Consider the following 26,123-nt stretch of genomic DNA (forward strand, 5'->3'; position numbering starts at 1 on the left):
AATGTTTGAATATATATTGTTCGTACTTGTCCTGTCTCAAACACTACATAGAAAGGATTTAAAAAATTCTGGTCAGAGGTAAAGAAGGAAAGAATGGAGAAAAAAAGACAGACAAAAATCCAGTTGACCCATCTCTTTTCTATAGTGTGGTTTTGTTTTCTTCCCATGTTGAGATGAGCCTTTTTAGTACATCTGGAAGTGTTGTTCAGGTTTTTATTACAAATGCCCTAGCTATTGTAGGTATTGTTAATGATTCAAGCTATATCCAAAAGTGTAGTCTGATATTTGTTCGCTCATTTCTTGGGCTTTTGGATTGAACAATGTTCTTTCATCATTTAAGGGAAAAAATTAACTTAGATGCTAATAACAAACTCTGGAACTTTGTGACTTCAGTCCATTTGTAGCTCCTGGGCAGTGCCATTTTGATTGAAGTCCAGTTCAATCAGTAATATCAATAGACTGTTTTTGGCTAAGATGATAATGGCCAGTTCTATGCCTGTTCTGGAGGAATAAAATATGATGCTCTTCTAAAATATTTTATGACACTTTTCCCCTACAGTTAGTCATGCCGGTAGTAGTTTTATTTCATTTTTTCTGAAGTTGATCCCAGTCCTTGGCAGTGTTTCCTGGCAACCTTTTATGCACAATATTTGTAGAATTGTTGAGGTGGAAGGTGTCCTGTGTATGCAAACACGGAACTGGTTTTTACCATGTTCTGTTTTACTCCATGGCCTCTACAAAGGTATCATTTGTATAAGACGTTTTCCTTCAGGATGTTTTCCTGCAGCTTTGGGCCATATCCAGCTTTAATGAAGCATCCAATTTTGGATACATTACTGCTTCACAGCTACATATTTGATTCTTTGCTGTCAATATTTATGAAAGTAAATGCTAGAATAAACATCTGTGTTTCCTTATTTCTGAAGCCTTCATTCTGTTGAGCCTATTGATTTTGGGTTTATTCTACAGAAGCGTAGTTATATATTTCCTAGTCAACAGCATATTCACCATTGCTGGATTTGGAGACACAATGTGGGGGAAAATACAGCTGGTCGGCTAGATTTAATTAACTAGATTCTTTTGCATGAAGCAAATCCGTGGTATCCAGATGTATTTGCAGTTCAGAGTTCTGTTTATCATTTGCCTACCATGAGTAAATTAGCTTGACTAGCAGTCATATCTTATTGAGGTTAAGCAGTTACTCTTTTCCTAAGCCTGTCTCCTTAATCTTTTCGACTTAACCATGGAGTTAACTGTTGACCCTATTATTATGCTATTATGAGCTAATCTGTAGGTTTTATTACCTAAACAAAATGTTTATAACTTAGACTTAAATGCTTGAATCTTATTTTCACTATAAATTGTATGTTGTTAAAATGTATTTGGATTTAGAATTCTACAAATTTTCAGTCTAGATTTAGGAAGAGATATTTACTTGTCTAGGAGACTGTTGTGCTTTCTCTGCCATATTAAGTCATTATTCTTTATTCAAATAAGAGATGAGAAAGCTGATAATTTTCAGACTCTTTTTCAGGATCAGAGGAACTATAGTCCTAATACAGATTTCATCATAAAGATCTTGTATTACATGGTAAAATTTGGTTGTCCTTTTGTAATAGTGGTAAGACCCTGATTCCATAATGTTAATAGCCAATCAGTTCTTTCTTGGTCTTGACAATTATTTTAGGACTTTTTGTTCTTTATTGACCTGTCCCATAGATACTGGGATGATGTGGACAGAGGCTGCTTACTTTTGTTCCTTCAAAAAGCAGATCCTTATTGATTTAGCTCCTTGCAAGGTGAAGGTGCTCTTCAAGGCTTCTTTCCATCTTGTTTTTTTCCAAATGACTCTCTCTGGAAGCCCCTCAGCCCATTGTTCTACCTTTTCCCCTGGTAAACTCCACCTTTCCCCGTAAGAGGAATTCCCGTTCCTTGATCCATTCCTGGTTCTTGCTGCAGGCTTCTGTAGGATTGACTTTCAAACTTTACTCTGTAATTGCCAGCTCTAGAGGAAGGGGATGGGCAAAAATTCTATTAATGGAGTGACTATGGATGCCCCATTTCAATTAGTTTCTTCACGAGGTTGGGCAGGAGCTAATTTCTCTACTAGGTTACCTAGGAAGAAAGTATACCTCTCTAAGACTAACATTAATTTTTCTCAGAGTCAACACAATAAAATATTGGAGGAATATTAAAATGTTTAAAAATATATGTATATATATATATATATCTGGTTCTATAAGAAATTTAATAACTACATTTGGTTATCAGATATTCTGGAAATTCTTAGTCTTACAGATGTGCTGAGAGAATAACTGTATGAATTTCCAATCCTTCTCTGGTCATTTCTTTCATGGCATGATGGAGGACTTACCTGAGAGATATTGAGCATTCTGCTACTCTCTTCCCCTTTGAAAGTTACTACCTGAATGGCTCACACATTCCAGGAGCCCTTATGTTAATTCCTTTCCAAGCTGTTGGTTGTTTGAAGCTTATTCTCTGGTAGATTCATCAGGACAGACTTATGGGAAGAATATTCCTTGAGTTCTCATGTATTATGTAGCAAGAATATACAAGACTATAAGAAGTTTTCATCTATGGGTTTTTATACTTGAAGGTCACTCTAGCTTCATTAAAATGTGTTCGATTTGGGCTGTATCATTTTCTCAGATACATGTATAGTCTTTCAATATGTAGTTTGAAGTTATCTTTTATTCCAGGAGAGTTTTATTATAGTTTTTAGTATTTTTTGCTTTGTTGCTTTGGTCTTCTTCAGGGACTCCTACTAAACATATATTGGACAGTCTTGCTTATGTTACATATTAATTATTGTCTCTTAAAATCTTTTTACCTCTTCTTTTTTTTTAATTCTAAAATTTGTCTTATGTTCCATTTTGTACTTTTGGTAAGGCATTAACCCACTGTGCTTCTTCTTAACTTAGTCTTCATTCCTGAAATAAGTTTTTCTTTTATTTCTAAATCTTTCCTGAGTTTGATCACCTCTCTTTTCATATCTTCCTTGTTCTCAAACACAACATTTTTCAGTTTTTCTAATTCTGAGGTTTTTTGTTGCTTCTGTCATTTAAAGACTATTTTTAGCTTGTTTTGAACTATTAGATCACAGTTTTCCCTACTTTAAAAATCAAGGAGTTTGATCAGTAATATTGGTTGTCATACTGTGGTAAAGATATAGCCCATTCTGTAGCCTTTATTATAGTCTTTTTTGTTAGTTTTTTTTGTTTTTAATTGGGATATAATAGTGGATCTGTCTCATTTGGTTAAAAATTTTCTAAGCTCTACCGCTGCTTTAACTGGAAGTTAAGTGCTTTGAAACAAAATTTTGTTAAACATTTTGCCTTCTGGTTAAGGAATATTTGCTTTCCTTTCACTTACTGTATTAATATCCATTTTTGGTCATCTTATTTTGGTTGTTTTATAGTTGCTAATATTTTGTGGTTATTTCTTTAACATTTGAGACCATTAGTTATGTAAGATTTCAGATGTTTGGAAGCTCTATTAATCGAATTCATTGGAAGTTCATAAAGTTTATAGAATGTTCTTCTACTAATTATGACTTTGCCAGGGTTCCTTAAAGAAATAGCATTTTCCACCAGAAAAAAAATGAACTTAAAAATCTTTAGCATCTCAGCTGCCATATATGTAATTTCTTTATAGATATATTCCAGATATCAGAACTCCATCTTAATTTGTTGTGTATTCCTCCAGTGCTTGTCACCAGCCTTCATGGCCATCTTGGTGAAGTTTTCTTTTACAACCTTGATACAAGAAGATACTCTCTTGGGTTTACTTTGAAAACAGGCTGAAGGCCTTCCTCCAAATGTCGTATTTCAATTTATGTATCATTTGACACAAATTTGAGTGAGCTATAACCTAGAGAAGAATCATTCCTAAATGGCTGCTTGACTACATTTTTCTGTTTGCTTTTCTTGACAGACCTCAGGTTCCAGGCTGCGTCAGGCCTCATTTGGTGAGAAGCATGTTTGTTTCTCTTGTCAGCTTCTTGACTGGTTCCTTTCCAGATTTCTGCAGGGCAGCCATATGGTCATTGCGGCATGTCTTCTAGATTGCTTCTGTGGCAGGATTCCAGGTCTTGATTAGTGTTTCAGAATCTGCTCACACTGAGAGGGCTTTAGCTTTTGCCCTTTAGTTTTATTTCAGATGCATATTCAGATCTGGTGTCCTTCCTGTCTCATCTAAAGTTCATTTGATTTTGATGATTTTATTTTATGTGGCCCATGTATTTGGCTAACTTTTTATCTTTTTATATTTTAAGCAAGAAAGGCCCATAAAGGCCGTTGGTGAGGTGCCTAGACTGTGCTGATTTTGGAAAACTGAATGTAACAATAATTCTATTAGATGATCAGTATTAACGTGCATTAGATTGGCTAGAGATGTATACCAGTCTCCTCCTTTCTACTTTTTTTATTCTGTTACATAGTTCTTTAAATTTGTTTTTTTCCTGGTGGTGGGGGAGGGATTTACTTTGAAAATTTCTCTCTGTAACCGAGAGGCAAGGAGAAAATTACTCATAACGTTGGTAGTGATGTTTAAGAAAAAATTGTTCATGACACTTATAAAGATTAGTAAAGCAGACTTTATTCAGGGAGACTATCACGATAGTTGTAGGGACCACTGCAATGTGGTTTTGCAGTGGGGGAGAGAGATTGGGCTCAAACTTGGAATACAACTAGGAGAACTGGGGCTGTATAGCCAAGTAGAAGGGTGGGGTAAAAATTACTAAGAGGAAAGAAACATCAAAATAAGGGGGATTCTGGCTAAACAGACCTAAACAGGATTGTTGATGAAGGCAGGCCAGGTGGTCAGTTATTACATGGGGGATGGTAGAGATGAGGAACCTAATCAGATATCCAGCGTGATCAATATTGAGGGTGGGGGATTCTGGTTAAACTGACATAGTAGGTTTCTTGCTAAAATTGGACAATGCAGAGATGAACACAGAAGCCCAAAAGTTAGGGCCTAATTGGAAAGAGTTCAGAGGAGCCTGACTAAAGTTTGGTCAAGGAGAGACTCTTCAACAGTGATAATAAATGTAAAACTATAACTTTCAAGGAAGTAACTCTCAATACAGAAATACTGAAGCAAATCTCTATGAACAAAACAGACCTTTAGGAGCTTCCCTGGTGGCACAGTGGTTAAGAATCCGCCTGCCAATGCAGGGGACACGGGTTCGAGCCCTGGCCCGGGAAGATCCCACATGCTGCGGAGCAACTAAGCCCGTGCGCCACAACTACTGAGCCTGCGCTCTAGAGCCCGCGAGCCACAACTACTGAGCCCGCGTGCCACAACTACTGAAGCCCGCGCGCCTGGAGCCCGTGCTCCTCAACAAGAGAAGACACTGCAGTGAGAAGCCCGTGCACTGCAATGAAGAGTAGCCCCCGCTCACCGCAACCAGAGAAAGCCCACACACAGCAACAAAGACCCAACGCAGCCAGAATAAAAATAAAAAATAAATAGATTTATAAAAATACAAAACAAAACAGACCTTTAGTTAAGTTGATGCTTAACCTCAGTGAATCAATAGCAAGATATTCTCTACCCGTATTTACTTTTGGTTATTTTTGATCACTAAATTAGGAACTATATCATTTCAGGTTTCTTTGAAGTTGAAGAAAAGCAACTTAATGCCTTATATTCAGTCTCTGCTCCATGAATTTGTTATTTTGATTTCAGTGATAAGGATTGAAATTATAATATGAAGGAGCAAATTCAGACACCATGAAACACTTATTTTCTCTTAAAAGATAAAGGTTTTAAATAAACAGGCTATAAAATACTGTAATATTTGGAGACTCAGGCTTAAATTCTTTAATCAAATTACTTATTAAAAGCTAAATTTTACTCTGCTTATATATTTTATTTAATTTTTCTTTGACACTTTGATTTTATAAAAAGGAACGTACTTAATGTATTTTTTCAGACTTTCTTGTATTTTTTTAGGAAGCAAATTTTATTGTAGTTAACTTTTGTGTGCAAAATGCCCTGTTTGGGTGGGAGGGAATCTTTCCAAAGAAGCTGTATTGAACTTTTTGTCTGTTATCTCATCTTTCTAAGAAAGCATTCCTAAGCATTCTGTCTAGAGTGCTTTGTATTTAGGTTTGAAGGTTCTTATTGTCATGGCTGGCACTCAGTTTAGAAAGTGACCTTTTTGAAGGAGGTGACTAGAAGTTTAAGTTTACTAGATTCTAGAAGGTTAGCTGCTAAGTGCAGATTTTGAAGAATTGTTTGACTTTTTTGCAGCAGGATATTTTCTTGGATTTATATTCAAACTTTCAGTGCCTCTAAATGGAGTAGATTATAATCAACAAAATGATTTTATTTGTGAGCACCTGCAACTCTAAAGGATCTAGTCCCAATCCTTTAGACATAGGTTCTGAAGCTTGTAGTACCAGTAGATTCACTTGAGATACGTATTTAAAATTCACATTGTTTGGTCCCACTAGCAGAGAGTCTCACATTGTTGATGAGAAATTGGGCCCAGTATTGAGCATATTTAACAAATGTCTAACACTTTGAGAAACATTGCTTTAGGACCTCAGTGGTTCCCAAGGCTGATGATGCATCTGAATCAATTTGGTCTGGTTTAAGAAATATGTTGAGGGCTTCCCTGGTGGCGCAGTGGTTGGGAATCCGCCGGCCAGTGCAGGGGACACGGGTTCGAGCCCTGATCCAGGAGGATCCCACATGACGTGGAGCAACTAGTCCCGCACGCCACAACTGCTGAGCCTGTGCTCTAGAGCCCGCGAGCCACAACTCCTGAAGCCCGTGCGCCTAGAGCCCCGTGCTCCCGAACAAGAGAAGCTACCGCAATGAGAAGCCGGCGCACTGCAACAAAGAGTATCCCCCGCTCTCTGCAGCTAGAGAAAGCCCGCGTGCAACAACGAAGACCCAACGCAGCCAAAAATAAATAAATTAATATTTTAAAAAAAGAGAGAAAAGAAAAATTAAAAAAAAAAATGTTGATACCTGGTTCCACCCTATAGCTACTAAATTAGAATCTCTGGGAGTGTGGCCCAGTAACGTGCATGTTTAACAAGCTGCCTGGTGATGCTTATACAGAGAGCCACATCTCAGGATCCCATCTTTGAGATCCATTGCTTAGTTCTACCTATGCCTGAGGGCCTTGAGCCTTTTTGTTCTAGGATCTCCCAAGATCTAATTTCTGGGTGATACACTGTATTAGAAAGCTTTTGCTATTACTTCTCAGACATGCCCAGATGTTGACACTGTACTGACTAAAAAGTATTGCCTTTTTTTTTTTTTTTAACCATTCTTTAACATTTTTCTAATCAATACTAGGTGATTTAAGGCATACACACACGCGTACACATTATGGGATTTAATGGCTGCTTCTTTTTGAACATAATTGTTAAAACATAAAAAGATTTTACAGACTTTAGGAACTTAAATTCAAGACAAAATATTATATATATGTGTTTTGATACTACTGACTAACCTTGTTAATGTGATATTTTTATGTAAAACTAGTTATTTAATGTGAGTTCTATGTAGAAAGGTCTGGAAAAATTGGTATTTGTTACTTAGTTATCTTAAGCATTTTGCTGAATTGTATGGCTTGAGGATTCTTTAGAGTTGTAATAAATGTATGGCTTGAGGATTCTTCAGAGTGGTAATAAACTTTGAATAAAGTAAGAAGCAGTTTATTCTTGGTGGTGGTGTTACAATGGCTAAGTTTCATGCAGTTATAGTCTTTACACAGTAGTTGAAGGAATAATAGCTCTTTTTCAAAAGGTTTAAATGCTTTCTTAAGTTTAGATGTGCTTTGCTTGTATAATCAGTGTTTAATGGAGAGCTTTGGCGAATAATCTTTCTTGAGAGCTAAACACAGAGAATCAACAATTTTTATTTTTTAGTTACTTATGCACACTGAACCTATGAAAAAGGTTGGAGTGTGTTAAAGTCCAAGAAAAGAATGTGAGCACTTTTTATTACGTGTGTTAGTTTACATTCTGTATGGCTACATTATGTCACTCAAAAATATTGCATCCTCTTTACCACCTGTTAAGGTTGGTTTAGAAGGCGTAGTGGCTTGTTTCATATTTCTCTGTAGCTAAAGTTCTTAAAGTTTCTAATAATAACTTTTTTTTAATTTGCAGAAATTCCACTTAACTTTGTTAATTTTCTCCTTCAGGTGAGCTTCTTAATCCATCAGATTTCCAAACTCACTAACCAGTCAATCTTCAGTCACTGCTACTAAAGTAAAAATTGTTGGGAACAATTAGTTTAACATCATATTACAGTGCTCTGGCAGTTAGATATTAAGCAGTTTTGCCTATTTAGAGTAATGCCTTGTATGCTATTCAGATGCAGAGTTATCTAATACAGCTCCTTGTTTTTAAACCTATTATACTATTATCACTTTAAAGTTAAATTTCCAATTGGCTGTTAGAAAGCAATAATTATTTTGTATAGTCCTCAGTAGGAACCCCAGAGGAACCGCAGGCCTACCACTGCTCCCTCATCAGGGAGGGGAATTGGAGGGGGAAAGTACAACCTGTAGATGGATATAATGAGCAAGTCTTTTTACAGAATGCTACATGATGAGTCATTTTCTGGTCCTAACAATGATGCTAGTACTGGAAATAGATGTGATTTTTTTCTAACCATCATATTTTATTGCTGAATTTAGTTATTCTCTATTTTATCCTCAAATATTTAAGTAGGTGATGTTAGCAACAGGATTCTAAGTGGCATGGTAAGAGTCTTACTACTTGAAAGTTTCCCTTGATGTAGTTGGAGTACATCATTCTAGCTATCTGCTGCCTCATTTATTTTTTGCATTGTTTGCTTCCTGTCCTTCATTGGTGTGCATGTGCCATAATATACCACTTTATATTATAGTTTAATTATACATATTGTATCTCCCTCAACCAGAATGTAAATTCCTTGAGGAGAGTCTGAAACTGATTTTGTAATTCTTCTTGGTACATGGAACAGTGCTTTTCATATATAGTAGTAGACATTCAGCAAGTTTTATTTAGTGGTAGTGGTTACCTGGTTTCACTACATATGAAATTACTATTTTCCTGATGCCTGTTTAGCTTAAGTTATGATGATAAGTATTTATTTAATTGATTTTCTTTCATACTTTAGAATATTTATTTTAGCAATTTTATTGCTACTATTAATTTTTTATTCAATGTTTTATTAAATGTTATTATTGAAGCTCTTGTAAATTCAAAGATTGTTTGAGTATTTTAGGTATTTTATTCTTTGTGTTGCAGTGATCAGTGGGATTGTTTCCTTAATTTCTCTTTCTGATTTTTCGTTCTTAGTGTATAGGAATGCAAGAGATTTCTGTGCATTGATTTTGTATCCTGCAGCCTTACCAAATTCATTGATTAGTTCTAGTAGTTTCCTGGTGGCATCTTTAGGGTTTTCTATGTATAGTATCATGTCATCCGCAAACAGTGACAGTTTTACTTCTTCTTTTCCCATTTGTATTCCTTTTATTTCTTTTTCTTCTCTGATTGCCGTGGCTAGGACTTCCAAAACTATGTTGAGTAAGAGTGGCGAGAGTGGACATCCTTTTCTTGTTCCTGATCTTAGAGAAAATGCTTTCAGTTTATCACCACTGAGAATGATGTTTGCTGTGGGTTTGTCATATATGGCCTTTATTATGTTGAGGTAGGTTCCCTTTATGCCCACTTTCTGGAGAGTTTTTATCATAAATGGGTGTTGAATTTTGTCAAAAGATTCTTCTGCATCTATTGAGATGATCATATGGTTTTTATTCTTCAAATTGTTAATATGGTGTATCACATTGATTTGCATTTATTGAAGAATCCTTGCATCCCTGGGATAAATCCCACTTTATCATAGTGTATGATCCTTTTAATGTGTTGTTGGGTTCTGTTGGTTAGTATTTTGTTGAGGATTTTTGCGTCTATGTTCATCAGTGGTATTGGTCTATAATTTTCTTTTTTTGTGATATCTTTTTCTGGTTTTGGTATCAGGGTGATGGTGGCCTCGTAGAATGAGTTTTGGAGTGTTCCTCCCTCCACCGTTTTTTGGAAGAGTTTGAGGAGGAGAGGTGTTAACTCTTCTCTAAATGTTTGATAGAATTCACCTGTGAAGCCATCTGGTCCTGGATGTTTGTTTGTTGCAAGATTTTTAATTACAGTTTCAATTTCATTACCTGTGATTGGTCTGTTTATATTTTCTAATTCTTCCTGGTTCAATCTTGGAAGGTTGTAGTTTTCCAAGAATTTGTCCATTTCTTTCAGGTTGTCCATTTTATTGGCATATAGTTGCTTGTAGTAGTCTCTTATGATCTTTTGTATTTCTGCAGTGTCAGTTGTAATCTCTCCTTTTTCAATTCTAATTTTATTGATTTGAGTACTCGCCCTCCTTTTCTTGATGAGACTGGCTAAAGGATTACCAATTTTGTTTATCTTCTTAAAGCAACAGCCTTTAGTTTTATTGATCTTTGCTATTGTTTGGTTTGTTTCCATTTCACTTATTTCTGCTCGGATCTTTATGATTTCTTTCCTCCTACTAATTGTGGGTTTTCTTTGTTCTTCTTTTTCTAGTTGCTTTAGGTGTAAGGTTAGAATGTTTATTTGAGATTTTTCTTGCAGTGAGCTTGAATTGCTATGAACTTCCCTCTTAGAACTGCTTTTGCTGCATCCCATAGGTTTTGGATCGTCATGTTTTTGTTGTCATTTGTTTCTAGGTATTTTTTGATTCCCTCTTTGATTTCTTCAGTGATCTCTTGGTTATTCAGCAGCACACTGTTTAGCCTCCATGTATTTGTGTTTTCTTTACTGTTTTTTTCCTGTAATAGATCTCTAATCTCACAGTGTTGTGGTCGGAAAAGATGCTTGATACAATTTCAATTTTCTTAAATTTTCCAAGGTTTGATTTGTGACCCCAAATGTGATCTATTCTGGAGAACGTGCCGTGTGCATTTGAGAAGAAAGTGTATTCTTCTGCTTTGGGGTGGAATGTCCCAACAATATCAATTAAGTCTGTCTGGTCTCTTGTGTCATTTAAAGCTTCTGTTTCCTTATTTATTTTCCGTCTGGATGATCTATTGCTGTCAGTGGGGTGTTAAAGTCCCCTATTATTGTGTTACTGTCGATTTTTCCTTTTCAAGCCATTTGCATTTGCCTTATATATTGAGGTGCTCCTATGTTGGGTGCATAAATATTTACAGTTGTTTTGTTTTCTTCTTGGATTGATCCATTGATCATTATGTAGTGTCCTTTCTTGTCTCTTGTAACAGTCTTTATTTTAAAGTCCCTTTTATCTGATATGAGTGTTGCTGCTCCAGCTTTCTTGTGATTTCCATTTGCATGGAATATCTTTTTCCATCCCCTCACTTTCAGTCTGTATGTGTCCCTAGGTGTGAAGTGGGTTTCTTGTAGACAGCATATAGACAGTCTTGTTTTTGTATCCATTCAGCCAGTCTGTGTCTTTTGGTTGGAGCATTTAATCCATTTACATTCAAGGTGATTATCGATATGTATGTTCCTATTACCATTGTCTTAATTGATTTGGGTTTGTCTTTGTGGGTCTTTTTATTCTCTTGTGTTTCCCACTTAGAGAAGTTCCTTTAGCATTTGTTGTAAAGCTAGTTTGGTGGTGCTGAATTCTCTTAGCTTTTGCTTGTCTGTAAAGCTTTTGATTTCTCCATTGAATATGAATGAGATCCTTGCTGGGTAGAGTAATCTTGGTTGTAGGTTTTTTTCCCCTTCATCACTTTAAATATGTCCTGCCACTCCCTTCTGGCTTGCAGAGTTTCTGCTGAAAGATCAGCTGTTAACCTTATGGGGATTCCCTTTTATGTTATTTGTTGCCTTTCCCTTGCTGCTTTTAATATTTTTTTCTTTGTATTTAATTTTTGATAGTTTGATTAAATATGTGTCTTGGCATGTTGCTCTTTGGGTTTATCCTGTATGGGACTCTCTGTGCTTCCTGGACTTGATTGACTATTTCCTTTCCCATGTTGGGGAAGTTTTCAACTATAATCTCTTCAAATATTTTCTCAAACCCTTTCTTTTTCTCTTCTTCTCCTGGGACCCCTATAATTCGAATATTGGTGCGTTTACTATTGTCCCAGGAGTCTCTGAGACTGTCCTCAATTCTTTCATTCTTTTTTCTTTATTCTGCTCCCTGGCAGTTATTTCCACCATTTTATCTTCTTGCTCACTTATCCGTTCTTCTGCCTTAGTTCTTCTGCTATTGATTTCTTCTAGAGTATTTTTAATTTCAGTTATTGTATTGTTCATCACTGTTTGTTTGCTCTTTAGTTCTTCTAGATCCTTGTTAAATGTTTCTTTTATTTTCTCCATTCTGTTTCCGAGATTTTGGATCGTCTTTACTATCATTACTCTGAATTCTTTTTCAGGTAGGTTGCCTATTTCACCTTCATTTATTTGGTCTTGTAGGTTTTTACCTTGCTTCTTCATTTGTAACATATTTTTTGTCATTTCATTTTTTTTTTCTGATGGTTGGGGCTGTATTCCTGTCTTACAGATTATTTGGCCTGAGGCATCCAGCACTGGAGTTTGCAGGCAGTTAGATAAATCCGGGTCTTGGTGCTGAGATGAGGACCTCTGGGAGGCCTCACTCCGATTTATATTCCCTGGGGTCTGAGGTTCTCTGTTAGTCCAGCGGTTTGGACTCGGAGCTGCCACCACAGGAGCTCGGGCCCAACCTGTGGCCCGGGAACCAGATCCCGTAAGGCATGTGGCGTGGAAAAAAAAAAAAAGAAGAAGAAGAAGAAAAGGAGCAATACAATAACAAAGAATAAAAAACAAAATAAAATTAGAAAGATCAAAAATATATTCGGAAAAATAATAATATAATTGAAACAACTGCAACAAGGTAAAATAAACCTGTAACAAAAAAAAGAAAAAGAAAAAAGGGGGGTGGGGGAACAAGCCAAAAAGGAGCAGAACAATAACAAAGCATAAAGAATAAAATAAAATTAGAAAAATAAAAGATTTATTAGAAAAAATAAACATATAAATGAATGAAGAACAATTAATCAACAAGGTAAAACAGAACCCCAATCTAAAAGAGGAAAAAAGGAAAAAAAAAAAAGCCTTGGCTATGGGGGGCGGAGTTTAGGCAGGGTTGGAACTTAGACATTGGTGGGGGTTATGGTGGGGCAGGGCCTAGGCTTAGGACCCATGCAGCCAGAAAAGGTCTTGGGGGCGGGGCCTGGGCAGGTGATGTTCAAGTGTCGGGCAAGGCCTCTACTTAGGACCTACAGAAGGGGAGAGGCAGCACATCCAAAGGAGGGCCTTCAGAGTGTGGAGTTCTGGGGTTTGGAGGCAGAGCCGTGGGTTAGGGTGTGTGGGTGCGGTTTAGGCCCAGCTCATTGGAGGGGTTCTCTGAGTGTAGAGGTAGGGCCCTGGGTGGGGGTGTAAGGATGGGGCTTGGTCTCTGCGCAGCAGGAGGGAGGCTCTGAGGGCAGAGAATTAGGCCCAGGAGCCCAACAGGCTCTCTGGTGCCTAAGTGGACAGGGAAAGCACTGGCCGCGTTCCCTTCTATTCCTCCACGCCCCCACTCCCCATCTCTCCCGGGGTCTCCCCAGTCCCCGCTGGACCCCTAACCGTGGGTGTGTCCTGCTGGGTGTAGGAACTCCTCCCCTCCCCCAGCCACCCCTCAGGGCTTTGAGTCCATTAGGTCTGGCCTTTACTTTTGCTTTCCCTTCCCTCCCTCCCACTCCCTCAGGATCCATGCAGCTGGAGGGGACATTCATGGGCAGAGGATCAGGACCGGGATCTCAGCAGGCTCCTGAGGGCCCAAGTGGGCAGGGGAGAACTGGCCATGCTCCCTTTTGATCCTCTGCCCTCCCAGTGGTCCCCCAATTTCCCCCTTTGGGGGTGGGATCCCTTCCCCTCCGGCAGCCACCCGTTACGGGCGCCAGTCCCATCCCACCTCCACTTCTCCCCCTCTCACTCCCCCCATGCCCCACGTCCTACCTGGTCACTGGGGGTTTCTCCCCTCCCCTTAGGTGTCTGTGGTCCCTCACCGGTGCCTGGTAGGTGCCCTAGTTGTGTGGAGACGTGAATTCCATGTGCTCCTAGTCCGCCATCTTGACTCTTCCCCCCAGTCTTAAACTTATAAATTATTTCTGGAATTTTCCATTTAATATTTTCAGACCATGGTTGACTGTGGAAAGTGAAAGTGAGGATAAGAGGGGACTACTATAATGCAAAACCAGTGTTGATTTTTATTGTTGCACTAAATTGTAAAACCTGAATTGGTAGGCAATAATACCGCAAATTAAATAAATAAAAATTTGGGAGAATCAAGGCTTAGATGTTGAGGCAGTTAAAGTCTAACTCATTGCCATGATAGTTTGGATAATAGGAATAAGGCGTCTTATTTAATAACTTATTTAATAAGTTAAAGTAGAATCGCACTGCTTATGATGAATCTGTTGGTAAAAAAGGCCCTACTGATATTTGGTTAAGTGGGGTTATTATGGCTAATCATATCTTGGAAGAGTACTATCCTTGCCAATTTTTAAACTTATTTTGAATTTTAACCCTTCAAATAATTTACGTGGAAATTACTAACAACTACATATCTTTGAAATTTTCCTTATGTGAGCAATGGTGAGAGTCTTTTGTGTGTGTGTGTGTGTGTTGTTGTTGTTGTTGTTTTTAAACATCTTTATTGAAGAACAATTGCTTTACAATGGTGTGCTAGCTTCTGCCCCATAACAAAGTGAATCAGTTATACATATACATATGTTCCCATATCTCTTCCCCCTTGCATCTCCCTCCCTCCCACCCTCCCCATCCCACCCCTCTAGGTGGTCACAAAGCACCGAGCTGATCTCCCTGTGCCATGCGGCTGCTTCCCACTAGCTATCCATTTTACATTTGGTAGTATATATATGTCCATGACACTCTCTCACCCTGTCACATCTCACCCCTCCCCCTTCCTATATCCTCAAGTCCATTCTCCAGTAGGTCTGTGTCTTTACTCCCGTCTTGCCACTAGGTTCTTCATGGCCTTTTTTTTTTTTTCCCTTAGATTCCATATATATGTGTTAGCATACTGTATTTGTTTTTCTCTTTCTGACTTACTTCACTCTGTATGACAGACTCTAACTCCATCCACCTCATTACAAGTACCTCCATTTCATTTCTTTTTATGGCTGAGTAATATTCCACTGTATATATGTGCCACATCTTCTTTATCCATTCATCTGATGATGGACAGTTAGGTTGCTTCCATGTCCTGGCTATTGTAAATAGAGCTGCAATGAACATTTTGGTACATGACTCTTTTTGAACTATGGTTTTCTCAGGGTATATGCCCAGTAGTGGGATTGCTGTGTCATATGGTAGTTCTATTTTTAGTTTTTTAAGGAACCTCCATACTGTTCTCCATAGTGGCTGTATCAATTTACATTCCCACCAACAGTGCAAGAGGGTTCCCTTTCCTCCACACCCTCTCCAGCATTTATTTTTTGTAGATTTTTTGATGATGGCCATTGTGACCGGTGTGAGATGATATCTCATTGTAGTTTTGATTTGCATTTCTCTAATGATTAATGATGTTGAGCATCCTTTCATGTGTCTGTTGGCAATCTGTATATCTTTTTTGGAGAAATGTCTATTTAGGTCTTCTGCCCATTTTTGGATTGGGTTGTTCGTGTTTTTGTTATTGAGCTGCATGAGCTGCTTGTAAATCTTGGAGATTAATCCTTTGTCATTTGCTTCATTTGTAAATATTTTCTCCCATTCTGATGGTTGTCTTTTTGTCTTGTTTATGGTTTCCTTTGCTGTGCAAAAGCTTTTAAGTTTCATTAGGTCCCATTTGTTTATTTGTGTTTTTATTTCCATTTCTCTAGGAGCTGGGTCAAAAAGAATCTTGCTGTGATTTATGTCATAGAGTGTTCTGCCTATGTTTTCCTCTACGAGTTTGATAGTGTCTGGCCTTACACTTAGGTCTTTAATCTATTTTGAATTTATTTTTGTGTATGGTGTCAGGGAGTGTTCTAATTTCATAATTTTACATATATCTGTCCAATTTTCCCAGCACCACTTATTTTTTTTTAATTTTATTTATTTATTTATTTATTTATGGCTATGTTGGGTCTTCGTTTCTGTGCGAGGGCTTTCTCCAGTTGCGGCAAGCGGGGGCCACTCTTCATTGCGGTGCGCGGGCCTCTCACTATCGCGGCCTCTCTTGTTGCGGAGCACAGGCTCCAGACGCGCAGGCTCAGTAATTGTGGCTCACGGGCCTAGTTGCTCCGCGGCATGTGGGATCTTCCCAGACCAGGGCTCAAACCCGTGTCCCCTGCATTGGCAGGCAGATTCTCAACCACTGCGCCACCAGGGAAGCCCCCCAGCACCACTTATTGAAGAGACTGTCTTTTCTCCACTGTATACGCTTGCCTCCTTTATGAAAGATAAGGTGACTATATGTGCGTGGCTTTATCTCTGGGCTTTCTATCCTGTTCCATTGATCTATATTTCTATTTTTGTGCCAGTACCAAACTGTCTTGATTACTGTAGCTTTGTAATATAGTCTGAAGTCAGGGAGCCTGATTCCTCCAGCTCCATTTTTCGTTCTCAAGATTGCTTTGGCTATTCGGGGTCTTTTGTGTTTCCATACAAATTGTGAAATTTTTTGTTCTAGTTCTGTGAAAAATGCCAGTGGTAGTTTGATAGGGATTGCATTGAATCTGTAGATTGCTTTGGGTAGTAGAGTCATTTTCACAATGTTGATTCTTCCAATCCAAGAACATGGTATGTCTCTCCATCTATTTGTATCATCTTTAATTTCTTTCATCAGTGTCTTATAATTTTCTGCATACAGGTCTTTTGTCTCCTTAGGTAGGTTTATTCCTAGATATTTTATTCTTTTTGTTGCAATGGTAAACGGGAGTGTTTTCTTAATTTCACTTTCAGATTTTTTGTCATTAGTGTATAGAAATGCAAGAGATTTCTGTGCATTAATTTTGTATCCTGCTACTTTACCAAATTCATTGATTAGCTCTAGTAGTTTTCTGGTAGCATCTTTAGGATTCTCTGTGTATAGTATCATGTCATCTGCAAACAGTGACAGCTTTACTTCTTCTTTTCCGATTTGGATTCCTTTTATTTCTTTTTCTTCTCTGATTGCTGTGGCTAACACTTCCAAAACTATGTTGAATAATAGTGGTGAGAGTGGGCAACCTTGTCTTGTTCCTGATCTTAGTGGAAATGGTTTCAGTTTTTCACCATTGAGGACAATGTTGGCTCTGGGTTTGTCATATATGGCCTTTATTATGTTGAGGAAAGTTCCCTCTATGCCTACTTTCTGCAGGGCTTTTATCATAAATGGGTGTTGAATTTTGTCAAAAGCTTTCTCTGCATCTATTGAGATGATCATATGGTTTTTCTCCTTCAATTTGTTGATATGGTGTATCACGTTGATTGATTTGCGTATATTGAAGAATCCTTGCATTCCTGGGATAAACCCCACTTGATCATGGTGTATGATCCTTTTAATGTGCTGTTGGATTCTGTTTGCTAGTATTTTGTTGAGGATTTTTGCATCTATGTTCATCAGTGATATTGGCCTGTAGTGTTCTTTCTTTGTGACATCTTTGTCTGGTTTTGGTATCAGGGTGATGGTGGCCTCATAGAATGAGTTGGGGAGTGTTCCTCCCTCTGCAATATTTTGGAAGAGTTTGAGAAGGATAGGTGTTAGCTCTTCTCTAAATGTTTGATAGAATTCTCCTGTGAAGCCATCTGGTCCTGGGATTTTGTTTGTTGGAAGATTTTTAATCACAGTTTCAATTTCAGTGCTTGTGATTGGTCTGTTCATATTTTCTATTTCTTCCTGGTTCAATCTCGGCAGGTTGTGCATTTCTAAGAATCTGTCCATTTCTTCCAGGTTGTCCATTTTATTGGCATAGAGTTGCTTGTAGTAATCTCTCATGATCCTTTGTATTTCTGCAGTGTCAGTGGTTACTTCTTCTTTTTCATTTCTAATTCTATTGATTTGAGTCTTCTCCCTCTTTCTCTTGATGAGTCTGGCTAATGGTTTATCAATTTTGTTTATCTTCTCAAAGAACCAGCTTTTAGTTTCACTGATTTTTGCTATTGTTTCCTTCATTTCTTTTTCATTTATTTCTGATCTGATCTTTATGATTTCTTTCCTTCTGCTAGCTTTGGGGTTTTTATGTTCTTCTTTCTCTAATTGCTTCCGGTGCAAGGTTAGGTTGTTTATTCGAGATGTTTCCTGTTTCTTGAGGTAGGCTTGTAGTGCTATACACTTCGCTCTTAGCACTGCTTTTGCTGCGTCCCATAGGTTTTGGGTCATCGTGTCTCCATTGTCATTTGTTTCTAGGTATTTTTTGATTTCCCCTTTGATTTCTTCAGTGTTCACTTCGTTATTAAGTAGTGTATTGTGTAGCCTCCATGTGTTTGTATTTTTTACAGATCTTTTCCTGTAATTGATATCTAGTCTCATAGCGTTGTGGTCGGAAAAGATACTTGATACGATTTCAATTTTCTTAAATTTACCAAGGCTTGATTTGTGACCCAAGATATGATCTATCCTGGAGAATGTTCCATGAGCAGTTGAGAAAAATGTGTATTCTGTTGTTTTTGGGTGGAATGTCCTATAAATATCAATTAAGTCCATCTTGTTTAATGTATCATTTAAAGCTTGTGTTTCCTTATTTATTTTCATTTTGGATGATCTGTCCATTGGTGAAAGTGGGGTGTTAAAGTCCCCTACTATGATTGTGTTGCTGTCGATTTCCCCTTTTATGGCTGTTAGTATTTGCCTTATGTATTGAGGTGCTCCTATGTTGGGTGCATAAATATTTACAATTGTTATACCTTCCTCTTGGATCGATCCCTTGATCATTATGTAGTGTCCTTCTTTGTCTCTTGTAATAGTCTTTATTTTAAAGTCTATTTTGTCTGATATGAGAATTGCTACTCTAGCTTTCTTTTGATTTCCATTTGCATGGAATATCTTTTTCCATCCCCTCACTTTCAATCTGTATGTGTCTCTAGGTCTGAAGTGGGTCTCTTGTAGACAGCATATATATGGGTCTTGGTTTTGTATCCATTCAGCCAGTCTGTGTCTTTTGGTGGAGCATTTAATCCATTTACATTTAAGGTAATTATCGATATGTATGTTCCTATTCCCATTTTCTTAAATGTTTTGGGTTTGTTATTGTAGGTGTTTTCCTTCTCTTGTGTTTCTTGCCTAGAGAAGTTCTTTTAGCATTTGTTGTAAAGTTGGTTTGGTGTTGCTGAACTCTCTCAGCTTTTGCTTGTCTGTAAAGGTTTTAATTTCTGCGTAAAATCTGAATGAGATCCTTGCTGGGTAGATTAATCTTGGTTGTAGGTTTTTCCCCTTCATCACTTTAACTATATCCTGCCACTCCCTTCTGGCTTGCAGAGTTTCTGCTGAAAGATCAGCTGTTGACATTATGGGGATTCCCTTGTGTGTTATTTGTTGTTTTTCCCTTGCTGCTTTTAATATGTTTTCTTTATATTTAATTTTTGACAGTTTGATTAATATGTGTCTTGGCGTGTTTCTCCTTGGATTTATCCTGTATGGGACTCTCTGTGCTTCCTGGACTTGATTAACTATTTCCTTTCCCATATTAGGGAAGTTTTCAACTATAATCTCTTCAAATATTATCTCAGTCCCTTTCTTTTTCTCTTCTTCTTCTGGAACCCCTATAATTCGAATGTTGGTGCGTTTAATGTTGTCCCAGAGGTCTCTGAGACTGTCCTCAGTTCTTTTCATTCTTTTTTCTTTATCTTGCTCTGCAGTAGTTATTTCCACCATTTTATCTTCCAGGTCACTTATCCGTTCTTCTGCCTCAGTTATTCTGCTATTGATCCCATCTAGAGTATTTTTCATTTCATTTATTGTGTTTTTCATCGTTGCTTGGTTCCTCTTTAGTTCTTCTATGTCCTTGTTAAATGTTTCTTGCATTTTGTCTATTCTATTTCCAAGATTTTGGGTCATCCTTACTATCATTCTGAATTCTTTTTCAGGTAGACTACCTATTTCCTCTTCATTTGTTAGGTCTGGTGTGTTTTGACCCTGCTCCTTCATCTGCTGTGTGTTTTTCTGTTGTCTCATTTTGCTTATCTTACTGTGTTTGGGGTCTCCTTTTCACAGGCTGCAGGTTCGTAGTTCCCGTTGTTTTTGGTATCTGTCCCCAGTGGCTAAGGTTGGTTCAGTGGGTCGTGTAGGCTTCCTGGTGGAGGGAACTAGTGCCTGTGTTCTGGGGGATGAGGCTGGATCTTGTCTTTCTGGTGGGCACGTCCACGTCTGGTGGTGTATTTTGGGGTGTCTGTGGCCTTATTCTGATTTTAGGCAGCCTCTCTGCTAATGGATGGGGCTGTGTTCCTGTCTTGCTAGTTGTTTGGCATAGGGTGCCCAGCACTGTAGCTTGCTGGTCGTTGAGTGAAGCTGGGTCTTGATGTTGAGATGGAGATCTCTGAGAGATTTTTGCCATTTGGTATTACGTGGAGCTGGGAGGTCTCTTGTGGACCAGTGTCCTGATGTTGTCTCTCCCACCTCAGAGGCACAGCCCTGATGCCTGGCTGGAGCACCAAGAGCCTTTTGGGAGGTCTGATGTTTTCTGCCAGCGTTCAGTGGGTGTTCTGTAGGAGCAGTTCCACGTGTAGATGTATTTCTAATGTATCTGTGGGAAGGAAGGTGATCTCTGCGTCTTACTCTTCCGCCATCTTCCGAGAGTCTTTTAAAGCATATGTTTGAAATATAACCTTTCAAGTATATTTACTTCATATACTATAATTTTTAAAAAAAGCATGACTGGTAGAGGGAATTTTTTTTTTAATATTTCTTTATTTATTTATTATTTATCTTGGCTGTGCTGGGTCTTAGTTGCGGCACACGGGATCCTCATTGCGGTATGTGGGCTCCCATTTGTGGCATGCGGGCTCTTACTTGTGGCATGCATGTGGGATCTAGTTCCACGACCAGGGATCGAACCCAGGCCCCCCGCATTGGGAGCGCAGAGTCCCCCCCACTAGGCCACCAGGGATGTCCCTGGTAGAGCGAATTTTATAACAGGATATCGATACCATGTTGTCCTACTTTATTCTTTCTACTTAAGGCAGACCTTTTTTGTTTTTTTGGTATTGGTAATGTGTGATGCTTGTTTACACATTCTTAACACAATTAAGCATTAGCGGTTATATCACAGAATTAGAGCTAACTGGCCAATCTGTAGATTGAATTTAGCACCCAATTCATATTTTTCCCTTTTATTACATTATCTTTATGGTAACCACATGGAGATATAAATTTCAGGAAGTTTCCAGTTCAAAAACCTCAGGCTCTCACCCAATATAACACATTTATACAACATTTAAAAGTACAAAAGCTCCTTTTGGTTAAGGGACAATACAAGAAAACTCATGAATTTAATGACACCAGAAGTTCCGGTCTGCGCTGTCCCAGAAAAAGGTTGCCAAATCTGTTTCTTGGCTCTCTCGTTGGTAAGAATGTCCCCCTCTTATACTCAGCACGAGGTGAGTGTTTCTACACCAAATGTTGGAGCCTAGGTTTTCAGAGTCCAAGCTGATGACTGCCACTGGTCCTTGGGCCTTGGGAGCACCCAATTTAAAGTCCCTTATCCCAGTGGTCTTCACACTGAAGTAAGGCCACCCACTTATGAGATACAGGAAGAAAATGTAACTTCCATTTTTTTCATACATATTTTTTTTTATATCATGTGCAAATTTCTACTTAGGTTTACACTATATATAACATATTAGTCATATAATATATACCTCATTTATAAATAAATAACTGCACATATTGCTGCATACTTAGATATTTACTATTAGGAGTACTCAGTCAGAATAACTTGAAGACCACAGTTCTGACAGTAGCTAATCAGAGAGAATGGACACTAAGGGGAGAAATGGGATCCTTTGGAAGGTATAGACAAAGGTCCAGTGATTAACAATATAATAAAAAAGTATAGATTAGAATATTATATGTATCAAGGGACTTGTTTATAGATTCTTTATATACTTACTATAAAACATAAAAATTATCCCTATTGTTCACCAAGTTAACAGGAGTTTTAATAACTATAGGTAGACTACATACAACTTTCATAATAGTTTGGAGCAGTTTAAAGTTCAGGCACAAGTTTTTTGCATATAGTGGCTTTTCATTTTCTGGTTGTGGCTGACCTTTATGTAGGTCTTTTTTATTGCTATAAATGTTCTTTTTCAAGGGATAAACTGTTTTTGTCTTTTTTTTTTCTTGGTGGAGGGAATGTAAAGTAACTTTAAAAAGTTTTAAACAAATTATTATAAATCAGATTATGAGAGATGTTAATTTTCCGTGTTTCCTAAAGTTGCTAAAATTTATGCATATTGCTTTTATAGCCAGAAAAAATATTTAAAAGAATTAATAGAAGTAACTCCTAGTAATAGAACTAAAAAACAATCTGCATATCTTCTAAATTACCTATGGTAGGGGAAAAGGTAAGAAGGAGAAAAAGAAGTGAACAGTAAAACATAGAAAACAACTAGCAAGGAAGCATTTATGGGAGGAAGAAAAAAGTTATGACAGGTTTAATCAAGTTTGTTATAACAATAAATATAAGTGGGATGAACATACCTTTTATAAGGAGAAGACATACTCTAAAGTTTTTTCAAAAAGCCTAATTACATACAGTATACAAGAGTCGCACCTAAACAGCATGATTGAAAGAAATTGAAAATAAAAGAATAGGCAAACCAGATACATTATAATAGAAGGAAAGCATAAAGGGGTGATAATGTTCAATTTGACAGAGCTTAAAAGTAATAAATGGAACAGACTGCAATGGTGAAGCATATAAGCCATAATGATGATGTCATGAATCAATATGGAACCAAATTATACAGAACTAAATTTCTATAAACTTTTTTTTGTTTGTTTCTTGTTTTTGGCCACACGGCGCAGCTTGCGGGATCTTAGTTCCCCGATGACCAGGGATTGAACCCATGCCCCCTGTAGTGGAAGTGCAGAGTCCTAACCACTGGACTGCCAGGGAATTCCCCAGAACTAAATTTAAATGATAAAAATTGCAAGGGATAAAGAGAATTGTTATATCTCAAGAGGAGTTTAGAAACTTGAGTAGTTCTCTAAGTCTGTGACAGATAAAGCTAATAATTTTCTTTTTAATATATTCTATATTTTTATTTCAGCTGATGTACAAGAAAAATAACTATTCTGAAAACAGAAAATATATGTTCTCTGTGACTCATGAAATATTTATAAAAATTGACCATGATTTTTGGTCACAAATAAAATTTCAGGTGATTCCAAAGAGTAGAAATAGATTGTTCTAGACTCTCTGCCTATGGCAAAATAAAATGAGAGCTAAGTAATAAAGATAGGAAGGAAATTTTGTAATTTTCAGATCTTCTCTAACACTCTTGGGTCAAAGAAGAAATCAGAACTGCAGTTGTAAGATAAAATTGGCCCTCCAGCCCTCTGTGTCCAAGGATGTGGAACCCGGAGAGGTGGATGGCCAAACGTAAGGGACTTGAGCTTCCTCAGATTCTGGTATCCGTGAGGGTCCTAGAACCAGTCCCCCACAAAACTGAGGACGACTGTATGTAAATAATACGATAGTTCACAGTATGCTGCATTTTCTTTTGTTTTCTGATTTAAAAAAACCCAATTTTGTATTTTGGATTCAGAAGGGTAGTTAAAGGACAGTATTCAATAACAAATGTTTCTTGGCCCTCTGTAATGTGCAAGACATTTTGTTTGATGTGAGATATAACTCTGAGTAAGACTGAGCCTTGGTGCTTGTAATCCACTGGATTTTATTATTCAATGCACATTAGTAGTAACTTATTTGAGATGCGTGTATGAAAAATCCTTTATAGTTTCTTTGTAAAGAAACGATAGAGTTCAGTATGATCATTTTAATTTTCAGCAGAGGTACCTATGGTACCTATATGGAGAGGAGAAGTAGATTATTATAGTAGATTGATTGAACTGTGTAGAATGTCTGGATATCTCCGTTCCTTTTTACCTCTATCACCTGGTAGCAGTTCTGTTTCATTGGACAATTTAAGTTTATTTCTCTGGGCTTCAAACTCTTCATCCATAAATGAGGAAGCTGAATTAAAATATCAGATTCTTCATACATGTTATTTTTGTGTAGCTGTGAATCAATTCATAAGTATTGAGCATCAACTTCTTTTCAATCTGTAGGGACCAAACGTATGCTCTAGTTGGGGAAAAAAGACAAATTTAGGGCTCCACGCAGACAGAGGAGAGTGCGTATATCTTTAAAAAGGACAGAGATGGAGAAAAGAAGAGCATTGAGAAAGGTTTCACAGAGGCAGTGTGACACCTGAGCTGATCTTGAAGATAAGTTTTTGTCAAGTGAACAGGGAAGGAGAACATTTTAGGTGCAGGAGATAATAGAAGGTATAGAGGCAGAGAAGTGAGCGTTTTACATTTAGGAAGTTGCAGTTAGTTTGTATGGCATTTCGTAGTTAACATGGGTTTATGGAGGAGTAGCAAGACATCAAGTATTGATGTATATGGGAGCTGAACTGTGAAAAATAATGGGCTTTAAGTTAAAGGCAGTGAATAACCATGGAAATTTTTTTAAGCAGTGGAGGGAGGTGGCACTGTAAGATTTAGTTAGGGTGGATGCAGAGATAGCATTTAGGAAACTGGCAGTTGAGACATGATGAAGTCTTAAATAAAGTAATGGCAGTGGAGATGCTATACAGGTTTTAGAATAGGTCTCTAAAATGCATGGGCTTTGTAGGGTTGACAGCCCTGGAAGTGTGTGCAAAATTTAATATGTGAATGTATTTTCCTCTGGGAGAGGGTCTATAAATTTCATCACATCATGCAGGAGGGCTATTAGGGTAAATATATATTGTAGGGAAAATTGACAGAGTGATATTTTACAAACCATGAGGGTTAAATAATTTTAAGTTTTACTTTATTCATTAGTGACTAATCTAATCTTTTTTCACTTTTTGATAGTGGACAGGCCAAAATCTCATCAAGTTCGAACCTCTGGTACAATAAGGCGAACCTCTTCTTTGGATACGATAACAGGACGTTATCTCACAGGACAGTGGCCACGAGATCCTCATGTTCATTACCCTTCATGCATGAAAGATAAAGCTACTCAGGTAAAATAAGCAAATCAAAATCAGTTTTATTATCCTGCAGTTCTTCTATTTTGATCACAGTAAAGAAAATTAATTTAATCAAATTTTCCCAGTTATTAAATATATTCAACCAAAGAAGAAAGCCATTTCTTTTAATAAACTTTAGACTAAGTATTTTTATCATCTCGGTTTTGAAAGTTTTTAAATTATTTAATATTTAATAAATAGCACATCAGTCTACATTGTGTGGTTTTTGAGACTTATAGTTTTAGGAATTATTTTCCTACAGAAATTAATGACTAGTAACTGTATTAGAAAATACAGGCATATCTCGTTTTACTGTGCTTTGCTTTACTATGCTTCTCAGATATTGTGTTTTTTTACAACTTGAAGGTTTTTGGCATTCTTGCATGGAGCAAGTCTATCGGCGTACTTTTTCCAACAGCATTTGCTCACTTTATGTCTCTCGGTCACATTCTGGCAATTCTTTAAATATTTCAAACTTTTTCATTATTATTATATTTGTTATGGTGATCCGTCATCAATGATGTTTTTTGTTACTATTGTAAAAAGATTATGACTTGCTGAAGGCTCAGATGATGATTAGCATTTTTTAGCAATAAAGTATTTTTAATTAAGGTATGTATATTGTTTTTTTAGGATGTAATGCCTTTGAACACTTTAATAGACTACAGTAATAGTATAAACATAAATTTTATATGCACTGGGAAACCAAAAATTTGTGTGACTCTCTTTATTGTGATATTTGCTTTATTGTGGTGGCCTGGAACCAAACCTGCAGTATCTCCAAGGTATGCTGGTATAAGTAATTTTTGAAGAAAAGCTTGTACAGTTCCTGGAAATAATTTATAAAGTATTAACACATGGCTAAGGAAATATATGTTAAAGGATATTTTTTCTGTTTAAAGCCAAAACTAAAATCCT

The 26,123-nt window shown here is 37.3% G+C and overlaps 1 protein-coding gene across 2 annotated transcripts in view; it reads left to right on the plus strand.

Moving 5' to 3' along the window:
- Window positions 1-26,123, plus strand: part of LOC309623770 (uncharacterized protein) — a 96,582-nt gene that overhangs the window by 16,145 nt on the left and 54,314 nt on the right. For both annotated transcript variants that reach the window (XM_082380959.1, XM_082380960.1), the window contains exon 2: window positions 25,048-25,199. The gene's annotated coding sequence lies outside the window, so the exon portion shown is untranslated. The remainder of the gene's footprint in view (window positions 1-25,047; window positions 25,200-26,123) is intronic.

The sequence above is a fragment of the Balaenoptera borealis genome, assembly GCF_965194805.1.
Source record: "Balaenoptera borealis genome assembly, chromosome: 2".
NCBI classification, from domain to species: domain Eukaryota; kingdom Metazoa; phylum Chordata; class Mammalia; order Artiodactyla; family Balaenopteridae; genus Balaenoptera; species Balaenoptera borealis.